This window comes from Pipra filicauda, unplaced genomic scaffold (assembly GCF_003945595.2).
Source record: "Pipra filicauda isolate LSUMZ 115617 unplaced genomic scaffold, ASM394559v2 scaffold137_size4652046_pilon, whole genome shotgun sequence".
Taxonomy (NCBI): Eukaryota; Metazoa; Chordata; class Aves; order Passeriformes; family Pipridae; genus Pipra; species Pipra filicauda.
Window position 1 is genome coordinate 2,205,290 of NW_024103851.1, and position 22,713 is coordinate 2,228,002.

Below are 22,713 nucleotides of genomic sequence, written 5' to 3' on the forward strand. Positions count from 1 at the left end.
ATTTAAATACACATCTACAAAGTAGAAGAATACAAAAATAACTTCAGGAAAAACTACTCTTTCTATACACCTGCAAATCCAAAGAAACACTGGACATTTGCCCACTGATAACTTCAGACACTTAAGCAAATTTTGGTCCTTCGCATGTTACTCAAGCTTCCCTAATGAATGATGGTTAGCTTAGGTGTTATTTGGCAGGGAGCTAACAAGGCCTCATTTAAAAAAATGTGTATTACTATTGTCCTGTCTAAGGGATGTTTTTTACAGTTCACTGTTATTATGCTGAATTAGCTCTGCAGAGAAAACTTGAGGAAACACATGTTCAACAACATAGAGTATAAATTATGCATCTTTGGGCAACATACATATGGTAGATACCTGAAGGGAGAGTCTGTCAGTTCAATAACAAGCCTTTAAATAAAAACAGGAAAGTTCTTGGATCTCTAGGGCTCCTATACTGCCATTTATTTTATATCAACAGTATATCTGTCTAGATCCTGGCACTGTATGTTTGTAAATGAGCGTGTGTGTGTGTGTGTGTGTGTGTGTGTGTGTGTGTGTGTGTGTGTGTGTGTGTGAGAGAGATTAAAGTAATGAAAAGTGTGAATCTCCAAAGACCTCCAGGTTTAGAAGGGGAAAACAACTGTTAGTGAGTTTTTGAGCGACCCTTGGGATCTATCACGTCCCACCCTTCAGGACACGTATTTCCAGTTCTTTCTGATCATCCTGTTTGGTAGCTTTCATGTTTTTTCATGCTTTCCCTAAAGGGAAAAGATTATTCAACTATTAGGTCATCTTGTACAACTGCTTTTCTTTCTCAAGAGTCTTCTTTTTCCAGAAAGGTACTTCAACTGAAATTGTAGAAGAGCTTTCTAAAGGATGAGATACTGTTGACAAGATTACAGCCAAAGCCAGCATGACTTGACACTGTGTCAACACCATAAAAAGAAAATAAGGTAAAGTTTTTCTGCAGTCATTCTATGAAGCATCTTTTTGGAAATTTCATAACAGATAAAATGGAAAAGTTTTTTTTCTCTGCCTTTCCAGTGTTTGCATTCACACAAATATTTTTACACCATTAGCTATAGTGGCAACAGAGCTTCAACATAGATGGCAATTCCGAGAGAAAAGAATATCCATTTAAAATGTATGGTTTTGTCAAACACAGTTCTGAGATAGCAAAGAGCTTTTATCATCAAGCAAACATGACATTGCCAAAAGGCTGCCTCCTTCTCTGGCTTTTAACCTCACAGCAATACCACTTTACCTTACGATAGCTTTAATGTTCAAACACTAAGAAGAGTCTTATGGTGATGCCTCAAGGTGTGGGAAGTATTCAATAGGGGTCATTCCCCACTGTGTTGATATGGTATCAAAGTGCAATATGTAAACTCATTTTCATGAGCATTTGCTTGCCCTCCTATTGACTTTAGAGACTGGGCAACCACAACAACTGGCCATGTTGCAGTTGAGCATCCATGGTTTTGGAGGCAATGCTGGTAATCAAATTTCATTTATTTCTTTGCTGGTTTCTCCACCTTGGCTGTGCTACCTGTCATGGAATAAGCTGGTTCTGTGTGCACTGCATTCTTGGGAGCATTGTTTGTCTCTCTGGGGTGGGCAGGAGCCCTGGATAGGTCCTGACACTGAAGTCTCCATGCACAGTGCTTTCCACTGCAAGAAAACCCGAGTGTGCAAGGTGGCTTGTCTTAAACTAAAGAGCTGATCAACTAGCAGGTACTCTTTGCAATAAACCTGCTTTGCTGACCTAGAAACCCAAAAGCATTTAATTTATCAGCTATGGGTTTGCCTTTGTCCTGCAGGTCGTTTCTAGTGCTGGGTGGTGATCCATCACCTGTGAATCATTAATTCCCAGCTGGTGTCACCATCTGTGGCTCCAGCCATTGTACTGGTAGTGGCTTTTCCTTGATACAGGTGCACATTGTGATTACTCTATCACACACTGTTAGTTTTGGACCACAGGAGGTTTCATGGGAGCTATTTCTGGGGGGATAGATGGACAGAGAGACACAGAGAGGAAACTGTGTGAACAGCAATCAATGTTGTCCTGATACCTTACCGGGGTAAATTTTCAAGCTCTTTTCAGTGCTCTTAGGGCACAAATAGACCTTAATAGCCCAGATCAGACTCACATTGGCCTCTCTCACGCCCTCTGACAATGGGCCCAGAATCCCCATTTAAACGTAGCCCTGGTCTTTTGGTTCTTGTCTGAACTATATTATGGGTATGCTTGTACTCCGTTCTGTCTTTGACCAGTCTCCTGGGTGGGCCTCTAGCTCTGCCTCCTGGTGGTTATGACTGGACTCTGGAATGTCCTCTGAACTTGATTTGTCAACTTGCCTTACTGGATCATATTATTCTAACCCTGGGGGTTGCTTGCAATGGAATCACTCTTGGCCTCTGGCTTATCCCCTATCATGAAACAATCTTTCTCTTGCTGTTCTCTGACACAGTCATAGGTCTTGACAGAAATCCCCATTTGAAATTTTGCGTAAGGGATTATTTTGTGTGCTGTTTGGTTACCTAATTTTAGTGTATCTTGTTCAAAAACCCACAAGCTATGCTTATCATATAGCAATATTTAATCTGTACTCATCCTACGTACAGTATGTTTGAGCCTCTGGAAATGGAAGCAAACGATGAAGATGATGATTCACCTAGGTTGGAGGTATTGCCAAGGTTAAATGAGCAGCTGAGGTCACTTGGCTTGTTCAACTTAGAGAAGGCTGAGATGAGGCTTCATCAGTCTATTAACTTTCTCCAAGGGACAGTGAAGGGGGAGGTGCTGACCTCCCCTTTTTGGTGACCAGTGATAGGACATGAGGAGATGGAGTGAAGCATCAGGTGAAGTTCAGATTGAACGTTAGGAAAAGGTGCTTCATTGAGAAGGTGGTTGGGCACTGGAATAGGCTCCCCAAAGGATGTGGCTAGGGCACCAAGCCTGACAGAAATTAAGGACTATCTGGACAGTGCTGTCATATATTTTAGTGTCCTATATTTTAGACCTGTGAGAAGCAGGGAGTTGGACTGAATGATCCTTACAGGTCCCTTCCAGTTTAAGATATTCTATGACTTACAAAGCCCAGGACACTTCCTACTGGCTGTACGAAGGCAATATTATTATAGGAACAAGGCATTCCTATGAGGAAAATGAACAGTACACTTGCTGATCTAACTCTAATCACCATTTTAGAAAGATAGAGCAATTTGCATCCAATTGGGTATTAGGAAGCAATGCTGCTTGATGAGTTGGCAGGAATTGCATGCTCTTTTTCCAGTCTTGTCTGTCTGCTGATGGGTCAGCTGTGCTGCTGAACAGCCAACATGTCCTCTGACCATGGGTGGATGGCACAAAAAGAAGGTACGCTGTTGCAAGCTGATTAGAGAATTGGGAAAAAGATGTTTCAACACACTGGTTTATGCACAGGGCTTCTGTAGCCTTGATAATGTAGCCAATTGCCTGGACTGCAGGGAAAAGAAAGGTGAAAGAAGGAGCTGAGGAACCCATCTGAGCTATCTGTAGATCTGAGCTAATAATAGCCATCAGCAGCTAAAGCAGATGGGGTCAATGAGCTCTCCTCTCTCCTCCTTCACTGCTGAATTCACAACCATAGCTTGGAACATGTTGTAGTTGTCAGTCATTGTACAGGTAGCAAATTACTGAGCACCTTAAATAAAGAGGGAAGAAAAGGGCATGTACCATGAGAGGTTAATTTGTAAAGCATGATGGCCCTCGGGCCTACAGAAGGGCTCCACATCTTCATTAACACAGGTTATTTTTGTGTGAGTTGCTCTGTAGGGAATTTTAATGTTCAGTAGGCATCAGTGATGTAAGAATTGGGTGGGGGTACCCTGAACGAGAAATGTGACAGTGGCCATGTCTCGAGAGGCAACCTAAACCTTAACCCATATCTAGATCATACACAACTTATCCAAGAGCTGTGGAGATGGTGGAGTCTGGTTTCCTATGGTTTTGTCTTGCATCCAAGTGGATGCGTACTCGCATTGTTTCTGCAGGACTAGATTTCAGGACATTCCACTCTGCACTCAGCCAGGGTATCCATGCAGTAGCCTTCTCAGTGGGAGAGTTTATAAGGGTGTTCTCCTCACTATCGGCTTGCCTATTTTTCTTGCTGGAGGAACTTAAAATATCTGAGGCTGGCAAGTTTTTTTTACATTGGACTGGCTGGCCAGCAGGATTAAAGGTTACTAGAAGGAGACTGAGTCAAGTTATGCATACACATAAACATACATACAGTGCACAATTACATAAACCTCAGTGCCTTAGGAAACTAAGCTATAAGTAGCATGAGGTGTTGTAGGATTATATGAAAAATGGTATTTTCCTCAAATAGCTAGAGAGTCAGTTAAGTTTGTTTGGACACCTGGTGGTTCAATAACATCTGAACATGTATATACACAGAGAGAGAAAATTATCAGCAGAACAAAAGGAGATGAAAGAAATCCACCCTGAAAGTATACACATGTCACTGACATTTTTGAAGTGTGAGTGTGTTGTATACACAAGTATACACAAGCAGGTGTACTGAGCAGTGGGCATAATTTAAGGCATATTTCTTAAATAAAGAGTAATATATCCAAGATTGGTGGTGGAACTACATTTTCAAACCTAACTAGTGGAGTACTGTCCCGGCTGTAGAGGACAGTAAGTCCTTCTGCAGTGTTTTCCTTCAAAAGAAAAGAAATCCATTCAAAACACAACATCTATGGCCAAGTTGATTTGTCCTAAACAGCCCACTGCAGATGATTAAGAGCTACATTTGGCTCTGCTATTTGTTTCATGTGGAACAAGATGCTGTGGCAACCTATACATCGTCATAATGATCATGGCGTAGTTACAGAATCCCCCGTTGCTCCAGAAATGTCGTGTGGCTGATAGATTAGGGCAAGATGCTGCTCCCCATATTCAAGATTTGCCTCATGATAAGGATATTTTTGGGTAAGTTGCTCCACAGAGAATTCCTCCCCAGAGTTCAATATGCTTCAGTGATGTAGGAATTAGGTTAGGCGTCAGATGAAATCTGCAATCTTGTCTGATGTAACTGTAAATGATTGAGGTTAGGTTGCAGACAGCAGGAAACAGCTACTTAAATTCATTGTGACATGTACGTGGCAAGTTGTAAAATAATAATTTATAAAAACAAAGATGGCAGTGTTTGGTTCTGAATTATATCTTTGGAGCTATTTCGTTCCTTTAAAGTTTAAGTATCAAAAGCACTGAGTTCTTGTGCACAGTTGACTTCAATGTAGACATTTCTGAAAGCAGCTATAAACATATTTACCTCTCCAAATTTGATTAAGGCTCTGGTAAGTGCAAAATATTGTCAAATCTGTTTTGCATTCTCTCAGTTAATGTTTTGATGTCTGTCTTCAGCTTTATGCTACCACAGAGTTGGCAAGGCACAGACAAAGCATTTTTTCCCAGCTCCCAACCATATCATAAATTCCACAGGCTTATAAAGCAGTGTTTATTCTGCTGGCATTCCCTAATGCAGCAAGTATATAGATGCCTAGCAGGGAAAAGAGATGATTTGGGTACAAATAACTACTAATAGTAAAAATTTTACTGTACTGTGGAAGAAAATTTTCAAGGGTTAATTCACCACAGATTGCAATTGTTCTTCTAGAAAAGCTGCTTTGAACTATGCATGGCAATCTGACTCCCTGCTTGGGACTGCTGGAACTGAGCAATGATCCAGTGACATTCCCCAGGGAAGCTTTCTTGGCATGGCCTGTGCTCAGTTCCCTCCAAACCTGACATTCACAGAGAAGTAGAGAAAGAAATAGCATAGGGGTATCTACAACCTTGTAGCTGTCCTACAATCTAACTGAACTCAGTGCAGGAGGTGAAAAAGCATCTGTTTGGATGGGGGAGCATTCCCAGGTCCCAGGGATGAGGCACCATAGTCCCTTTCCCTCCTTCTCCTGGTATCTGAACAGATACTTCTCTATCTGGTATTATAACCCACAGACATTCAAAACTCTGTCATCCAGAAATAGGGTGATTTGTTTTAGTAATCAGATCATACTAATAAATATGATCTTTGCTTCTTTACCTTTTGGTGGTGCATCTACAGATCACCTTTTTTTTGATTTTTAGGGTTTTTTAATATTGACAGAAAAGGGATTTACTTCTCTCTCATTCATTTATTTGCCAGGGGTATTTTTCCATACCAATTTTTAAAGTTTTCATGCAGCACCAATGAGCATGACATTTTCTTTAAAATATGTAGATTGGAGTTCTCTGTTAAACCAAGGCAGAGGGTTTAAGAAAGATACCAAATATCACGTTTCACACTAAAACAAGTGGACTAAGTAAAATAGAACGAGTCCAATGATTAGCAAAAACACAACCTCGATAGCATGTATGAGAATCAGACAGGCTTCACAAAACAATGCCAGACAGCAAGACAGAAAACAAATAATTTCCTTATCAGGTGATGCCCTCAGAAAAGAGCTTCATGACCCTGGAGTGCTGAACACCTCTGAAAAACTGAGGTTGCAAGAAATGTAAGGAAATTATGCTCTAGAGGTCAAAAGTCCATAAAGGAAACTTGGCATAGCCAACCTGAAAAAACATGATTAGGAGCTTGATTCTGACTTCATATGCTACAGACTGTCTTAAGTCGAGCCCCCCTGAGAGTCACTTATCTCAGTTGAACTATAGTTTTGTATTGAACATGGAAGTTTTAGTGGTTTGTAGCATTTGAATAAATGTTTTGAATAGCCATGCAACTGACAGGTGCTTCTGCAGGGCTCAACTCTTGTGGGTCTCAGGCTCTGGTTCAGCCCCCAGAGCACCTAGGCACCTCATTTGCCTGCTGTTCTTTCTCAACCTGGGCAAAGCCATGATAGGCAGCTATCTCTGTTGTTCTGTTCTGTACAGTTCAGAACAAGACCACCAACACTCAACAGATGTGACTACCCTACCTCACCACAATCTTTTCAGCAAGGAGCCGGGTAAGGGCTAGATTTCCTTGTTGAAGTGAGCAGGGCTATCAGCAAGTCCTGTCCAAGAGCCATAAGCATTCTTCATTCCTAAATCATATGGCTTGGCTTCTGGGAAGAAAATTATTGGTCTGTGCTGGTATGCAATAGCCTTTTAATCAAGTGACTGAGGCTTCTTTTTTGTTATTTAAAAATACAGACCTGGTAACAATCTATAATGATTCACTGAGAGCACTTTTCAGGTAAAGGTCTTGAGTAGCATCCTTCAAATTTTACTAAACTCTTGTGAGGTAAGAATTAATGTCTGGCTCTACACATGGGTACATTTTGCTCTGGGAAGGCAAGAGGCCAATTTCATAGAGGCAACTAGAACCTCATGGCACTCATAAACTTTGGAAAACACAAGCCGGGACGTTTTGCCCACAGTGGGAATGCAAGGTGACTGGTGTTCAATTCTCCAAGTGTTTTGCCTGCTTGTCATATTCTTTAGCCATTGGGCTCTTCTGCCTGGAGTGCCTGAGTGCTGTGGTCAAGGTGTACTGCAGGCTACTGCATGATTGCATGAGATGCACTCTGACTCAAGGCAGTCTGATTTTTTTTCTTCCTCAGATCACTTTTTCCCTGGTCTCTAGCTATACCTAGGCAGTGAACAGAGTAAAATGCAGAACTCCTAATAACAGTCACATTGAACTGAAAAAAATACTAGCTTTAATCCTTTTTGTCTGTGTCTCTGCATTTTCCAGCATCTATAAAATGTTATTACCTATATATTAAAATACAGCAGACGTTGGTCAAGCATTTCTACTTAAGACTTAAAGCTAAGCTTCCACAACCATCTATTGCTCCTGGAGTGAGACACTGGGGAATGGTTAAGCTTTCTTGGGTGTTTCATAAAGGCAGTAACCCTTATGTGAGCTGTTTCAAGAGTGGACTGAGTACTCTGTCAAGATGTTTAGCAGGGAAAGCCTCTGCACACAGAGGGTCGCTGTAGTCATCCCATCTCTTGGTGTCTGTGATCTTAGTATTGGATGTGATGTTAGTTGGGAACATTTGTTTTGGTTTTGGCAAGCATGTTTACTAAGTCCATTTCACTTGACTTCTTGTAAGTCAGTGCATATGGATTGTCTCCTTATGGTCTTTGTACTATGTTCACCATCTGATTTCTTTTAAATAGTGCATTAAGCAACTCAACTAGTTATCAAATTTGTGCATAGGAATATTTGAGAGGCATTTTATTTCTCCAGACACAAATGCTAATCCATTCATTAAATGCATTTACCAAAAAAACCTGCCAAAACCTACAGGAAATTATTTTGTGCCAAGAAAGTGTGAATATAGGAACTGTTGGTAAATTTGATTACTTTTTTCATCTTCAAATCACAGACTATTTATATTCCTATACAGAAAAAGCCAATAATATTTACAGAGCATGTTTAACATTCCTGAAGCAGATTCTTAAAGGATTCTCTTTTCCTTATCTTTTTCTACATGCTCTACAGGCACTGTTCTCGTATGCACAGAATGAGTCATCCATTCAGGGCATAGAAATCATATTCCCGTGCTGAGTCATGCTGGCCAGATACAGTGTTAAGCATCAAAAAACTGAGAAGATACTTGGCCTCAAAGAAGCAAATGGAAATGGAATGTGTCTTAACTATTACAAACATTTGTTGAGCAATTCTGACAAATATATAAAAATCATTACTATCTTGAGATTAGTAAAAGGAGTAGTTCCAGGAACAGAACTAAATAAACCTAATTTCCTATAAATCTATTTCATTAAGAAAATATGTAGAAATCCTTTAATAATCTATTAAATTATTTAAATCTATTTATTTATCTTAAATCTATTTATTATTCTTGTCTTTGGTTTGAAAAGGATGAGAAGTTCAGTGGAAATCTCTTTCATTACAGAACGTTTATCTCTCTCTGAGGGGACTTTCTCATATCTAACAAGACTGTTTCATCTCAGAAAGCAGGTTTAAAGGATCTTTTATTTTTGGTAATTAGGAGTTACCAAACTAGAAGCAGTGCCTGAAGGGTTAGTAGTAGCAAGCAGGGAGGTGCTGCTGGAGGAGAATCCAGCATATGGATGGAGGAAGATCCCATAATATCTAAGGTGTTGAAAGACAAAGCAATAAAGCAAGTCAAATGGTGATAAAGTTATTTGCCTGCATATGAAATAAACGTTAAGTCTCCTATAAGTACACCTAGGATTGCATTGCCCAATAAAGCAGTAGTTTTATTCAGGGCCAAATGCTTGCAGAGTAGTTTCCAGTTTGAATATACACAATGAGAAATTAGACTGATTTGCATGGTTATGGCATAGCCAAAAGCATGCTGAGGTGTTTGAGTTCAGGCATTGATCATTGTTCGGGTGCTTTCAGTTTTGATTTGATTATACAGAACTGCTATAAACAGTTTCTGAATAACTTCTGAACTTGAGCCCTATTTATGAGGCAGGACAGGTCCAAAGTTTCACATACTATTTCAGTTCACAAACACTGCTGTTCACATGTGACTGAACTTGTATCTGGGCAAAATCTTAGGCAGACTAAGGGGGGCAACGTATGGTAAGCCTTTTTCTTTTGGGATGGAGTAACTTTCAGCTTATGATTCTAACCAGAACACTGTGGATGCAGTAATTTGACCTGTGCTGTTCAGTCTGTGCTAGTTTGAAGCACCTTGCATCAGATTGGACAGGAACCCTGCACGAAGCTTGGAGGAAGGGCTCCATTCATAGAGAGCAGGAGCATCACCACAGCTTTTTCTTTTAAAGAACAACAGTTTCACTTCACAAGTTTGCAGGTGATCTAGCAAAAAATACATGAAACAAGACTAAGTTGTGAATCACACATGAGCTGCTGTAAGACTTGAGGCTGTCAGACAGCAGAGGGGCTATTGCTCGGCTAAACCTCTCTCAGCAGAGTGAGCTGCAGTACTGCATACTGAGAATAGGATATACTTGTGAGATTTGTTTCTGATAAAATAATATTAATAACCTGATATCTTGTGGAAGGACTCTGGAAGTGCAAAAATTACAAAGCATGAGCCCACCTGGAATGAACTATTTTAGATTGCTTCTAAAATTGCACTTAAAATTAGGGAAATAGGTATTCTCCACAACCAATTTTCCCTTTCTGTCCTTTCTTCTCCCAAGGCTTTTCATTTCCACATTTCCAAACACATCAGTTTTAAACCACATGGAAAAGGCCAGGCCATTCACTACTGCGGAAAGTGTTGAACAAGACACACTTCTGGAACCTGGCCACCAGCTGTGCCACATTTACTTTAGTGAGGCTCCTGCTACATACATAAGGTCTTTAAATTAAATAGCAGCTATGATAAATAAGTAAATAAAAATCCCAGCTCTCTGGAAAGTGGGAACTGTTTTCCCTCTTCCTTCATTATGACTAGAAGCTCTCCCCTCTGAGGCTAGAGAAGAGCTAGCAGAGCTGCCTGCCCAGTAGCATCCCAGCAGCTGCCAGCTACCCCAAATGGCTCAGCGTGCCCGGGAACATCAGCGCTGGCCAACGTCATGCAAAAGGGCTGGTTGGCTGCCTGCGCAGACCTGCACAGCTATGTGAGTGTGTGCTCTGCGAATACCAGCAGTACCACCCAGACTTCAGTCATTAGCCTAAGGTCATCGGTACATTTCTGTGCATGGGAGTGTCTGCATTTTATGTATCACTATGGCTTGTCTGGGTGTGTATATATTTGTTTGTGTGCTTGCTCTGTAATGATCCAACCTATCTTACATGTATATTTTAAAATATTTTTTAAAAAGAGGGTAGATATCATTATCTAAGGGAAAGGGAAGTGCAGGGTCAGAGGTTATGCCCTTTGCTGAAGGATACAGAGCCAGTAATTGGCAGAGACGTGCACTGGTACACCAGGTTTCTGACACAAAGCCTGCAGTCTCCACTAAGCCATGTTACTTTTTTTGCCTCTTCTGTGTAGGAAGCATTCCGAATTGTAGATTATCTATCAGGCATTTATGCCGTTGTTCTTCAGAAAGCCCTGTGGCAATGGAGAGAGGAAATGCTATTTCTTTCCTTTACCACTTCTGCTGTTACTGACAGCAAGACTTAAGCTCAGCAACAATTTACTCGACTAAAGCCTGAACAACAACTAACTGCTAACAAGCTCATGTGCATCCTTCAGCAAACGTTTGATACAGTGACCAGCCAAGTCCAGCTGCATTCATTTCCAGTGACCAAAGCAGGTGGTCATGGACCCAATTATGACTTCGAACGCTAAATCAGAGTCCTGCAGATTACCCAATCCAACAATTAGTCCAACCCTCTGCTTTGCTGCAGGTTTGTTTATAATGATCAGTCTTTTTTGAAATTATTAGTTTGGGTTATTATGGCAGAATTTACTGAACAGAAGGCTGTTTGGCAGCTTTCAGTTTGGAATTTTTTTAAGAATAGTTTTTTCCCCAGAATTTTTCAGTAAAACAAAAACATAGAAGGAATCACTTCTGGGAGTGTCACATTTTGTTCATAAGATGTTTTCTTTAGCAACATTATTCAAAGAAGTCTAGAAATAAAATTCATTCTTAACCAATAAATTAAATAATTTCAACTTAAAAATGTCTGAACAGACAGGAAACAATCTTTTGAATTTTTTTTTTAACCAAACACAATTTCTGGAAACAGCATACATTATCAGTATGGCCTATTCTGTGCTTCTCACAGAAACGAAAATTTACATGACAAATGTGCCCACCTTCAAAGTAGACTATAAACTCAGAGAACCAACTGAATAAATCACTTTGCAAGAGGCAAATACTTTCCTCTGGTCTTTTTTTAGACTGCAACCTCCTAGGGCAGGGATAGTCTTTATTTTATACCATCTATTGGAACAACCCGCTGCTGAAACTTAAGAAGTAATAGTTTCCACCAGACTTGATTCACATCATAAAAATCAGCTTGTGCCCTCTTGTTGACACCTCTGTGTAGGGCAGGAACTGAGCAGATATTCAAACTGGATGTTGCTTAATTTCAAGTAGAGTTAGTGAGATAATATGGTGTAGAGTGAAGAATTTGCCCATTAGAATAACATGTTGGGGTTTCTTTATTCATTTCTCAGCTCTTAACCACATTCTCACATCTCATTGTAGATTGTGAACTACAAGCCACATATGAAACTAAAGGAGTCAAGGAACCTATGTGTATTTTTGTGATATACAACATAATTTCAACACTTACCCGTGTACTGGCTGTGTATCCATTGAACCCCATTCTGTTACAGGAAAAATAATAAAAAAAATCTTTTTCCTACTTTTTATCTTTTTATATGAAGAAGACAGACAAGCTTGAAACAAACTCCATTCCTTTTCCTTCCCTTTCTGCCTCCCCTGCAAAATCAGTTAAAAACATAAATCCTGAGGCTATAATTTGATGAATTTGATCTCTTCTTTTATAGTGGTACTAGCAGACAGGTTAAATCACTGGGCATACCCAACAGGTAGAGCAGAAAAGAGGCTTTCTGTTTGGTATATGCTGCTTTTCCACAGCAAAGCAATATGCGTCCAGAAGTCTTCAAAGATCAAATTCTGTTGCCTTTCTTTCTCTGTCATTGTAAGGTATTCTGAGGAATCTGATGCTTGAGATAAAGGAAGGTCAAGCCACAGGTGTTCATGGTCCTGAGTATCCTCATCTTTCGTAAGGCTCTGCTAGGACCTGTGGAAGCCATATGTGTGCCTATAGAGGCTGGTCTCTTTTCTTAGTGCTGTTCAAAATTGCAATGCCCCTGCACGTGAATGGACTTATGGACAGATTTGATAACTTCTTAGAGGACCACATTCCTTAAATAACTTGTCAGCATCTTGTTCCTGCAATTTTTTTGAACATAAGATCAAGAGCTTGCCCCATGGCCCTGTAAATCAGCAGGGCTCTGTTAACCTGGGCAAGCTTGAATGTAGATGGAGGTGCTGGACATGCTTTCCTTATTTCGCTCTTTGTTATGCAGTGTTTTCCTAATGTCATGCACATATTGTACAAAGCAGAGATTTACATATTCAGTATTGCCATCAGAAAGCTCCACACTAAAGGCCAGATTCCAAAGCCTTTACTCATGGTGAGTAGGTCCCTCCTCCATGAGTAATGCCTTCGAGATTAGGGAAGCTCCTGGTGAAATGAAGTGTTACTTAACACATGGTAAGCTTTAGAGCCTTTCCCTGTAAAATTAGGGGCAAATATTGTCTCTTCCCCTCCTGTACTTCTAGGTTGATCTGATCCCACACATACAGATCCTAGGTAGGTTAGTGTCATGTGGGAATGAAGTCAACAGAAGAAACATGTGTGCGGCAGCCTGGTATCGGAGACAAATCAGGGGAACTCAACCCAAATTATCCCCCACCTCTATGGATATCTCAAGGATCTGGCAGTTCTTATACACCCAACACTCCATAAGTATTTTCTGTAGCTGGACAGAATGTGTGTCCCACTCTATGAGTTCTGGGAGAGAGCAGCTCGTGAGTTGCTACAAGGGACAAGCCTTCTCTGCTGTTTAAAACTAGCTCCAGTGGTGGTGGATGAAGACCATTCACTCCCCAGAGGAAGAAGAAGAGGTGTTCTGTGTATGTAAATGCCTTAAAAGCTGGAGAATAGTGCCTAAGGACTTCCACTTTTGCTTGCCAGTATTAATTCAGTGCAAGAGGAGAGCAGCTGTACTGCGTCAAATTGAAATTGGTGTTTCTATGACACCTCTCCTTCCCCATCCCAAACAATCCCAGTGGCTGCTGTGGTGTTACACCTTTCCTGAGACAACAATTGTGCTTCTGTCCCTGTATTTAACAGCCCTCAAGGAACTTGAATTCTTTCATGCATTGCTCATATGCATCACAACATCCTATGGCAAGTAGCTTCACAGCACAACTGGGCACCAAAGGGAGAAGCCTTTGGTAAAATAAGGTTCTTGTGGAGTGTGGGGTAGGGGGCCTGCAGAAGATGGTCACTGAGCTCTCCTCTTCTTGGGCAGGTGTCAGCAGCACAAGTTTCCCAATGTCCTGACTTTGTCCCCAGCAAAACTGGTGCTGATTAGCAATGCCATTGCTATTTGTGTGGTAGTTATCTGTGTTAGAGGTAGTTCTCTGTGGTATTTAATTCTTAAAGAAAACTTCTGTGCTGTTTTGAATATGAAGTCTAATCTTCCGGCCTTGAGTAGAGGCATATTGGTGAAACATTGGAAGAGAGCTTGTAGGACTTGTTATACTTGTTCTGTGAATAAGATGAAGCTTTCTGCTTCTCAGACTGTCCTTCTGAGGAATTTTACTGGCACTAAAGTAAACAAATGCCTTTCCTAGAGAAATGCTGCTATTTAAAATGCTAAGGCTGGATTTTTGTTTTAAAATGGAAAGAAAGCAAATACATCATTCCACTCTGCCAGTGGTAGTGAATTATTTGTGTGCTTTGGACTGGCCTATAGGCACATACACAACCATTATGTAGCAAATCCCACCTAAGTTCAGTGCCCCTTTTCACAATAGGCTCTGAGTAAGTCTGAGTGGGCTCCATATCAAGGGCAAAAGGGAGGGTTGAAGCATCTATACTAGTTGAAACCATGGAGATTGCTGTTCATGGCCTCTGTTCCCCCTATCCTTTCCCATGCAATACAAACGAATGGCCTCCTCCAAGCTTTTACCCTTGTTTTAATTCCTCCTAGAAAATTAAGTGTCAGATGTTCATACTAATGTAGTGGTTAACCAGCCTGTGGTAAAAACTCTTGGCTGAACTGGCTTGATTTATACTGCTCTTGTCACCATAGCAGTAATTAGAGTGATCAGAGCAGCAATGCCAATGCTGTATCTCATTGACTTTGCTCTCTTTCTATTTCAGGGAAGAAGCTTCACTTAAGAAGTGAGAGTGCAGGGGTTCCCTCAGACAGAAAACCCCATCTCAGAGATACCAAACCAAAATCACGGTGAAAGGTCAAGATTTTAAGAATACCTAGCATTCCTAAAGCCTTTCCTGTCTTTAAAGCACCATGTAGTTATTAAGTTGTTATTCTTAAAAATTGTTTAGGTATTTGTGCTACTCATTATCCCCATTTTACATAGGGAGGGTTAGGCTCACACAGACTTCCAGCTTTTGAAGCTCTGGCTCCTACTTCAGCACCTAATTTTTTTAGGCCACACATAGCAATTTACCAACTTTGGGACAGACTTTTTTACCTTTTTGCACTAGTAAGCTGTGCGGGTCTCCCAGAAAAGCAGTGATGGGCTCCCACTAGTGTCTTTGAGGCATTTTCATTGTCATTCTTATTTTCTCTTGCCTCCTTCTTTGTACTCATATAAGCCTGGTGTTCATTTACGGTCAATCTTCTGGTTCTTGAGAAACTGTAAATGAAAGGCGATCTCCTTGGTTTCCTTTCCTGAGGGAAGTCTGCGTGAGCCGTGGTCAACTCTGCAGGGAAGCCTTCTGACTTCTGTGTGGGCTTGTTCAAGTAGATCTGGCTTCTGTTGCACTTTATGTTAGCTTCAGGGGTGAGATGCAGAGATAAAAACAAAGGTCAGGAGCAGATCTGTAAATGACAAACATCAGAATCATGGAGCACATATGCCTCTCTCATTAGCTATAACAACTTTGGAAACCTTGGACTGCACCGATGTCCTGATATAGTCTCTTTAAACTTAAAAAACAAGCCCGGAGAGAGCATTTAGACACACTGCAGTATGCTCCAATTCAAATAAGGTCATGGAGTTGCACTCTCTAAACCTGCCATTATTCCTGAGGCACTACAAAGGACATCAAGGATACATTTCAACTGTTTCAAGTCAGACAATCACAGCTTCTTGCCAGCTTTTGATTTTTTAGTCTGGAAGCAAGATGCACGCAGTCATTACATCTATTGGTCCCCAGCCCTGTTAACTAATTTTAACCAAATCCCATGGAGGAGTGAGGATCTCATGAGCCTTGTGAAATCTGGTGGTATGTAAAGAGGAGGTACTGCAGCCTCAGCAGCTATCTGTTGTGTCACTCTCAGCCCACATGTCCAATTACCATGCATACATCTCCATACTGGCTGTCTCTTATCCTGTGTGGAGGGTACAGGAGGGTAGTGTAGATGGCAGACAACAAGGGGAGAAAGCAAAATCATTTGTAGAAAACCAGTCTCCAGTAGTTCCACTGCTGAGAGGCCGAGGAATTTGTTACTTGCTCCATATAGAACGAGCATTTCTATATGCTGCAACCTTATAGAAAACAGGCAAAATCTTAAACCACTCATCCATGTCCAGACTTATAATTAATTCCCACAAGACCCTCATCTCAAATTAATAGATTGGGCAAGGGACATAATGAAAAAGCACTCACCCAAATAAACCAGAAAAGCCAAATTATTGGTTTGCATGAGTAAGCACTGGCTGGGTAAGCAAGGGCTAGGCAATGTAGCATGAACTCACAAAGAAAGAACATTATTGAAGTTTAAATTGATAAAACCTTGAGGAAACTTGAGTCATTGGTGATAAATTTCTGTCTTCAGAGGAAATTAGGTTTAAAGGAAAAGGAGCTGGTTTAAAATATATTTAACATCTCAAATTTCATGTATTTATGCCAAAGTTGCTTTCCCACTCCCACAGACTGGGAATAGAAATTGTGGTCCTCACTTGCCTCTTTGAAAACTGCAGCATCGGTTGTTTTACAGTCAAATAAGCAGTGAGGTCAGGAAGGAAGCAAGTCTGGAAAAGTTAATGCTCTTGCGCTGGGTTTCATTTTTTAAATTAATTGGGTCTCTAGTTCTGCAGAAGTGGCTGGGAAAGGAAGTAATGCATGAAATCAAATGATGAGGAGCTTGTAGTTTGGGGAGCTGCTTATGAAGATGGGATGATGGAGAATGTGAAGTAACCTATCCAATCTGACCCATTTCAGAAAAAAAAAAAAATTGGCAGGAGACAGGTTTCTTTATCTTCATATATCCCCGGGCTGTTTCACGGTATGCTTTCTATTACATCAGGATATTGCATTCTTACCAGCGGTGCAGGATATCACACACTAGTAGCTGAGGGTCTGATGGAGGTGGAAGTGTGCACACGGAATGGATTAGAGGTTCACATCCTCTTGCTGTCATGTCACGTGAGGATTTTAAGGACTGAATCTGAGTTTGGAGAAGAGGAAGCTGCAGAGACAGCTATATCTTAATTACCTCTGGAAAGTTTACTGAAATGCTCAGAGAATTGCTCATCTGTCTGAACAGAAAAGCTGTCGAGAGCTCAAGAAGTAAATACCAGAGCGTTGAGATCAAACACATATCCTGAGGTGTATTGGGGACTATGTTATAAATAGGAAGGAAGAAAAAGCTCAGGAGCATTCAGGTGACCCCTCTCAACCCCTAGCTATGTTTTGACAGCATCTAAAATGTGATGTCAGTTCTTGATTATCTGGTTTGTGGACTAACTAACTTTGCCCTGATTCAGTAGAAGCACCTGATTCCTGTGGATGCAGTGGCCAGCCCTGGCTCCCAGCCTGCCTGTTCACTGGTGTGTGCCACTGGAATAGCTCCCCGAACAGCTGCCTGGCTGTTTTCAGCCTACTCTTTTCATTAGAGGTCTTATACGTGTTTTGTGTTATCCATGGGTTTACTTCATCTAGTTTATCTCGCAGTATTGGGTAACGGGTAGTGCTTGGCATTCTCATCCCATTGCCATTTTCATATCAAGCGGTTTTCTAGGTAACCTGTAAAAGACTGTGTTTGTTTATGTTCTGGGTTTGGGGTCAGCCCAGTTTGGAAACCTCAAAGACTGAAGCTGGGATCCAGGTCCTGTCTTGCTTTCTATAGATTAAAACTTTGGTAGGAACTCAAATATTTCATTGTTGTTTTCTTTTTTTTCTAGAAACAGCAGATTGTGGGCAAGGGTATTGGCAAAGAGAAAAGAAAATAAGGAAGAGAGTAAAACAAAAAATTTGTAAAAGCATTCTGATATGGATTGGGAGTGTGCTTCTGAGTGTGATCCTCTTCGTGCCATGGCCTTGGGGTGAGTAACCTGCGTTTCTTCCAAACGGAGTTAAGCTGAAAGATGTGCTTCGGAGGCGTACATAACATACCATGACAAGTAAGGGACATTCAGTCCATAGGATCACAAGAGGCAGTCTGAACTAAAATGCTCAGGAACACATGCAGTGAGGATGTCAGGGCCTGTGTTGCAGTTGTTTTGCTTTACAAATCCAGTCCTCCAAAACCGTGTTACCCAAATCTCAGTTTTCAGTATTGTACATTGCTATGTTTGCCAAACTGCCTTAAGGCCTTCCCCAGGGGCATTTACACTGGATCCTCCTCATTTGAAAATAAAGATGCCATTGCTGGAAAGTCAGGCACTTTGTGACCTCTCTGATTTCCAGAACCTGCTCTTCTGCTCAGTCACACTTGCTGATGGTCTCCAACATGCTGCAGAAAACATTTGCCTGAGAAAGATTTTGGAAGTTAGAGGTATGATAAAAGAAAAAAGGCAACTGGTTGCCTGGCCATGTTCTATGGGATTTCTTTCAGTGCAGTTGTAATATCTCCAGGATTTTGGTTGGGTTAATCATATTGAACTGACCAGCCTTTGCCACATATGTCTTTATTACTTAGCTATGCAGTGCTGAATAAAATGTGATAGAATTTTTTCTAAAGCGTAATGGCTTATTTTGCTTTAAATAAAAATTACCATCTACTCTGTGGTTAAAATACTTTGGGGACAAAACCTCAAAGCTCATGACAGAAAAGTTCTTTTTCCATTCTCTTCAGTGACAGCTTTGCTATTGGGCTTAGTTTTCCTGTGGAAAAATGCAAGGTAATGATTTCAGTGGCATATCTCTGGAGTCACAGAGAAGCAAGAAGCAAGAAAGTGTCTGTAAACATTAGGGTTCTTACTGTCTAACAGGGCTGGGAAAATGAGTCAAGGTAGAGATACCTCCTTAGTGAAAAATAAGGAGTGGATATAAGGGAAGGCTGATTTACTTTATATTTGCTAGCCTAAATAAGGATTGGTAGCTGTAGTTGTTTAGCAGAATCACAGTGTTGCAATCTCTTATCATTCTTATCTGTGTCGGCTTTGGATGCAAACAGCAAGAGATGGCTGAATCTGAAGAAACCCCCATTAGCCACACCCTTGATGCAACTCACATTCTTTGTGCATTTACTCAGGGCTACCAGCTTTCCTCACTCTCTCTTTGCTGTAGATTTCTCAGCTCTGCAAACACCCAAGGAGACAATATTTTGAGCAAATGGTATTGAACATGGCATTGAACTTTGTGTGGGAGCTGGGAAGGGGTCAGTCAAAGGACTTGGAAGGGGCAGGATAAATACAACCAACGCCAGCCAATCATCACACCTGAGCTTGGCTTCATGCCACTTTTACTCTTCCTGTGGCATGGGCTTGTGTTTTGTTGTCCCCATCTCTTTGTCACTGTGGACATACGGGGGCTATGACAGGCTATGCAGTGGGTCAGGAAATAGGTGAGCAGGGCTCATTTTTTGCTTGTGCAGAAGGGACAGTGACAGTAATGCAATTAGCAGTATCAGTGTTCATAATCAAACACCTGCTGTTACTAGTCACCCATCTTGAAAAACTATACAGTATGATCTGGTAATGTTCCTCCTCTGCACCAGTACAGGCTGGGAGCGGACCTGCTAGAAAGCAGCTCTGTGGAGAAGGCCCTGGGAGTCCTGGTGGACAAGCAACTGTCCATGAGCCATGTCCATGAGAGGGGACCATATGAATGTATATATGTAACTGAAGGGAGGGTGTAAAGAGGATGGAGCCAGGCTCCTCTTGGTGGTGTCAAGCTACAGCACAAGAGGCAAAGGCCAGAAACTGATGCACAGGAAGTTCCCTCTGAATGTGAGAAAAAACTTCTTTGCTGTTTGGGTGACCAAGCACTGGAACAGACTGCACAAAGAGGTTGTGGAGTCTCCCTCACTGGGGATACTGACCTGTCTGAATGCAATCCTGTGTAAAGTGCTCTAGACTGACCCTGCTTGAGCAGGGAGGTTGGACCAGATGACTGACTATGGTCCCTTCCAACCTTACTCATTCTGTGATTCTGTGTTAGCTCTGCTTCTACTGACATCCGATTTATTGACAGCATGTTCAACTGTGCTGCAATCATAGAGTTGTATGATTTCTGGTTGAGTGAAGAACTATATGTAGTATAGCAATATCAGCGTAAGTCACCTTAACAAAATACAGAAATAAGGCAGAAGCTTGTTTTTATGTAGGCAGTTGATGTACTGTTTAGTGACAAAGATTTTGTATATAACATACCTTATTCCATGACAGTATCAGTCCTGATGTCCTTACCCATACAAACTATAAAACTTAGTGAGGTAAGAACACAGCAAGAAATGTCTAGTTTTGGGACTTATTAAAGTTTGTGAAAAAACATGGTAGTCCCTACATGAAGTTACAAACACCAAAGGGATGGATGCTTTTAAGCAGGGAATGTATTCTACCCTTTGAAAATATCTACTAGATGGCAATGGAGACGCCATATTACCCAGGAGTTCAACTGAGATTTTGTGAGAGGGGAAAGATTAACTATACGGCAAGTAAATATGCATATTTTTGTCAATATGGTTATTCTTATGAAACCCTGATAACATTTTTCAGTTTATGTTACCAATTGCAATGTTTATCGTCAATACTGAAAGAATTTGCTATAGCATTTTTTCTCTTATAATTACTTTAGATGTTAATCAAAATGCACAAAACAATTTTTTTTTCTGCTTTCTACTGGATAAAATTTGGGGGTCTTTTCAAGGAGAAGACATAATTCAGAGAATAGATATCTCACACTTTCTCCCATGCAACAGCCACACAGGTTGCATTTTTATACTTACTGTTTTGTTGCCTACTTTCATTAGCATATGAGCTGGTGCTGCAAATCCCCAACAGAGTTTAAATAATATTAAAAGTCTGTTCCTGATTTAAGTAAATTTTCCCTGAAAAATGCAACTCTGAACTTCATGACTGAGATGACAGATAAAACCTGGACATGAAAACAATAAAGAACATGTAGGAACCCTTCGGAGATAATACTATGATCATGTGTTGAAATACTGTCTGTGCAATTTACTATAACTAAGGTTTGATTTCAATACCCATGTGTGATTTCAATACTCATGTGTTTGTTGTTGTTGTCCTTTCTAAATGATGCTATACAAACAAAAAACAGCGTTAAGAGAGAGAGAGAATCTGAGTGCGTAAAAATGCATCCCTTTTCATCAGGGACAGTCTCTAGAAGCAGCATGATCCAAGAAGGTTTAAGCAGAATGTTTAGAATGAATAGCTCTGGAGTGATAACCCTAGCTCTGCCACTAACACTCTGCCCAAGGCAAATTATTTTACATCTATAAAATGGAAATGATAGCTACTAACCTGCTTTACAAGAGATTTGCAAAGATAAATCAGTTAATGTTTGTGCAATGTTTTCAACATGCAAAATGCCATAAAGCTCCATGAATTATTACCTGAGCCCTTGCTTTAAAACCTCAGTAGAATACAAACTACAGTGCAAAATACAATGTCAACTATCTCAAAAAACATGCAAAATCTGAGCAAAGTGATTCTAAACCCCTGCTAATTCAGCTCTACTTCATTTCTCCTCTTCCAGTAAAAGGCCTGCCCTTTAGAATCACTTTTGCAACACAAAGAGAAGAACTGCATTGCTATCCAGGAATGGTTGCTGATGAATTTTTTTGGAGGGCAAATGCTGACCCACTCTCAGTGGATAATGAAAAACAACACGTTTTTGTTTCATTTAAGGAAAGGACCCAGTAGCAGGGATTTCTTTACTCTTGAGAGGATTTTGAGACTCTATTCTTTTTTGAGGGAATGTGGAAGAGATATGAGAATTAATCCTGCCTTTTCCACTGATAGGAAAATCAGTTATTCATCCTCTTAACAGCTTCTCTCCACATGTGGCAAAGTAATCAGCTCAGTGGTGCAGGCAAGTGGTCGTGAGCAATTGCAGCCAAATTCTGCAATCCAGAAGTATCTTCATATGAAAGAACTACCAGCTTCCATGGACTTCACTTAAGAGGTCAGCATGTTTAGGCTTAATATATAGAAGACAGGAGATATATACATACCATGAGGCAAGCAAGTAAGAAGAAAGCTGAAAAAAGATATTGTATTTAGTATTCTCACGATGAACTATCAATTTAAAAATTCGTGGTCAAAAGACTGGCTTTTGTCCCATGACCTTTGATGCATGCACACATACAGCTGGTAATAAAAGTTTTGCAACATGAATATTGTATGACCTTGGTAAAATTCATGTAATTACATTAGATTTAAAGGAGTTGCACCAAAGGCAGTCACCGGGTATGTGACCAGCTGTTTAGGGAAAATGTCATGTTTGAATTCAAACCATTTCAAAAGCTGTTCAAGGCCTGAAATTCCTGCCTGTGATAAGCTTCTCAAACCACAGTCTTAGAGTCTCTTTATGTATCTCATGACCTTGGCAAGCAGAGCACAATGCCACAAAAATAACACATTTGTGCTCACAAAGGTGGGAGGATGGAATCTACGGCAGCTTGCTGTGCAGCCCCTTCAGCAGTACTGCACTACCAGCAGCAGATGAGAGTATCCTGTAGCGGATATCTGCAGTGTGGGAAAAAAAATTAAAGGGGAAATTGCCTAGGCTCTCCTTGCTCACCATGCTGGCAATGAAGGAGGAGTTTAGTTTGGATCAAATACTTGAGTTTATGTGCATTTATGTCAGGACAGTACATGAT

The 22,713-nt window shown here is 40.7% G+C and overlaps 1 long non-coding RNA gene across 1 annotated transcript; it reads left to right on the forward strand.

Annotated features, from left to right (window-relative positions):
* The first annotated feature begins 4,924 nt into the window (after window positions 1-4,924).
* LOC120322621 lies at window positions 4,925-22,228 on the forward strand. The gene is made up of 4 exons (XR_005562429.1): window positions 4,925-4,981; window positions 14,835-14,926; window positions 17,828-17,968; window positions 21,882-22,228. It is a non-coding gene; the product is annotated as an uncharacterized LOC120322621 (long non-coding RNA).
* Window positions 22,229-22,713: the final 485 nt, after the last annotated feature.